The following is a 3,280-nucleotide window of genomic DNA, read 5'->3' as shown; positions in this document are numbered from 1 at the left end:
TAGCAGAGCTATTTTCAGCCGATTGGGGCCACAAACCCCCAGAACCTCGGTCAGCCTCGAAGAAGAGGCCGCCCCTAGGTCGATAAAAACTTTCAAACCACCAGTCATAAAGGATGACCGTTGGTACCATGCACGGCCTAGGGGCAGGGCCGAACCACTGACGAAGACCCAACTGAGGAGAATGCATAGGCAGGTTCAGCAGACCAGAATGCAGACAACCGAGGCCGAAGGTTTCAAGGGCCAAAAGAAAGTGGCGACTGCGGACGGGCCGTCATCCAAGTCGGTTGTTTCCCCGGCAGTAAAAACAGCCAGCACCAAGCCTCTGAGGACGTGGCGCCCTAGGCAAGACGAGAATCCCCGTGGATCATCGGCCAATTCAGCTCAGCCAAAGGCCGCGGTCATGGAGAAAACAGACGAAGATGTCGTCGACATCTACCGTGGAAGGGAGCCCCCTTTCTCGGCCAACGGTTTGTCCTTTCTCAAGGAGTTCCATAAGGATCATTCGGCCACAAATCTGTATGGCATGACCCCTGAGAACCGTGAAATCATGGAATTGGCCCTCAAGAACACAAATGCGGAAGCGCTCCTCATCACTAGCAGTTCTGACTCGGCCATTAAGGCCGTATACCAGGCAAACAGGGAAGCCAGAGCAAGAGGCCTCCCGAGTTACCAGTCCGACCTCGGCGAATCAGAGACTAAGATCCCCTTCAGCAGGGGCGATTTAGAATATCTCCGCCAGTACTTTACTGTGACTCCGGTGGACACTGTCTTCGGCCTGACGACCGAGGAAAAAGGCCGGGTAAGCCGCCTAGGCGATTACCTAACGGCCAGGGACCCATTGGCAAAGGCTAGACGGGCTCTCAAGGAGGAGGTCGAAGCCTCGAACCCCCCTGAGATCAAAGCATCCACGACCGGTAGCCCGGGGACCGCGAGACCTATGATTGAAGGTTTCGGTGATCCTTTTTTCGGGCACGAGGCCGAAGATGACCTCGCTTTGGGAATCTCCGATGAGGAATATGAGGGGATCCTCGGAATGATCGGGGAAACGGTCCTCCCTAAGGGTGGCTTTGAGGCCGAAGAAGAAGCCGGTAGGGGAAACCCACGGGAACCGGAGGAAGTCGGCATCAACATGGTTATGGTGCTACCATCCGAGTTTTCAGCCCCAGGGGGACAGACCAACGGCCTAGAGGATGACGTGGCCGAAGAGCAGTTAGATCTAAGGCCAAAGACAAAGGAAGAATTGTTGGCCGTAGCGTTTAACGAGGTCATACCAATGCACGAGCGAAAACTTAGCCATGTATTATGTGACGGCCCTTAACACGGCCGATGGTTTTTCTAGAATTTCCTTTGTTCATATACCGCGCGCCGAGAACGGCGAGGCCAATGAGATGGCCCAGGTAGCATCAGGCGTAGACATCCTGAACACTGACCACGACCGCGTGATAAGGATCGAGAGGCGTACCTTGCCAGCTTTGGCCGAACGAGGAATGGCAGTGCAAGTATCCTCGGCCGATATCACCGACGAGATCGACACGGCCGAGGCCGACTGGCGCTATCCCATAGTGAAGTATTTGCGTAACCCTTCTGGCAGCCGTGAGAGGACTACGCGTTTTCGAGCTCGGTGTTATTTGATTTATCAGAACGAGCTATATCGAAAGGGATCAGATGGTTTATTACTCCTATGTCCCGGCGCCGAGGATATCAAGGTCATTATGACTGAATCCCACGAGGGAATTTGTGGTTCTCACCAGTCTGGGGTCAAGATGAGGTGGTTAGTTCGGAGGCACGGCTATTATTGGCCGACCATTTTGAAAGATTGCATAGAATATGCGAAGGGATGCATCAAGTGTCAAATCTACGGCCCCATACAGAGGGTACCGGCCGAAGCCCTCCACCCAGTTACCAAACCATGGCCGTTCAGAGGGTGGGCCGTGGATATCGTCGGCAAAATCCATCCGGCTGCATCCAACCAACACGCATGGATTTTGGTGGCGACCGACTATTTCACCTTATGGGTCGAGGCCGAGTCCTATCGGTCAATATCCAGCGGACAGGTGTTCAAATTCTTTGAGAACCACATCGTCCACCGGTTCGGTATTCCAGAAACTATCACGGCCGATAACGGCCCGGTATTCGCATCAGCCGAGACACGGGAGTACACCGAGAAAATGGAGATCAAATTGACCCACTCAACACCTTACTACCCCCAATCTAACAGACAGGCCGAGGCAAGTAACAAAGTAATCAAGGGCATCCTTGAGAAGATGATCGAGGATAAACCTAGGGCGTGGCACGACCTGCTCCCCGAAGCTCTTTGGGCTTACCGAATCTCAAAGCGGTCGGCCACGGGCACATCTCCTTACGCCTTAACCTATGGTCACGATGCCATCGTTCCAATGGAGTTGAAGGTTCGGTCTCTCCGTGTGGCCAAGCAGCCTGAACAAGGAGGGGGGGATTATGCACAAGCTATGACTCAGGAATTGGAAGATTTAGAGCAATCCAGACTCGACGCTTATAACCTCATGCAGGCACAGAAGCAGATTGCGGCGAGGGCTTACAAAAAAAGGGTTAAGCAAAAAGCTTTCGCCGAAGGCGACCTAGTATGGCGAGCCGTGCTTCCTATCGGGACAAAAGACCCTCGGTTCGGCAAATTTTCGCCCAATTGGGAAGGGCCGTTCATTATCGAACGAATTCTTGGCCGAGGTGCATTTCAGTTAAAGGATAGGGATGGAGAGTGGCACAACTTACCGATCAACAGCCAGTATTTGAAGAGATACGCTCCGTCATTATGGGAGACGGCCGTGAAAGAGTGATGAATATTTACAAATGATGAGAGTGGGGTATGCAACACGACAACGACAAAAATGAACTAAAGGAAATCATACTTCATTTTATTCATTTGGTTTAAGAAGGGGGACACGTTTACAAAGGAACGGCTAGGTCATGGCCGAGTACAAACACACATAAGAAAAATCACACCCTAAATCTACGCGCTTCGGCTCCATGGTCTTCCTGCTAGACAAATTGGACGCTTTCCCCCGAGGCAGGACCTCCGCCACCCTTATCGTCGTCAGCCACGGCCAGCCTAAAACCAGGGCTTCACTCTGGCCATGGCAAGCTCAAGGGGCGTCACTCCGGACACGAAGAGCAACTGCCACTCCAGCCATGGTAAGCAGTCGCCATTCCGGCAGTAGCAGCGGTCGTCGTTCAGGCCGTGGTAGCGGCCATCACTCTGGCCGTGGTAGCGGCCATCACTCTGGCCATGGTAAGCGGTCGTCAT

Source organism: Prunus avium, chromosome 8 (assembly GCF_965620075.1).
Source record: "Prunus avium chromosome 8, drPruAviu1.hap1.1, whole genome shotgun sequence".
Lineage (NCBI taxonomy): Eukaryota > Viridiplantae > Streptophyta > Magnoliopsida > Rosales > Rosaceae > Prunus > Prunus avium.
The sequence above is the reverse complement of the archived record's forward strand: the minus strand, read 5'-3'. Positions refer to the sequence as shown.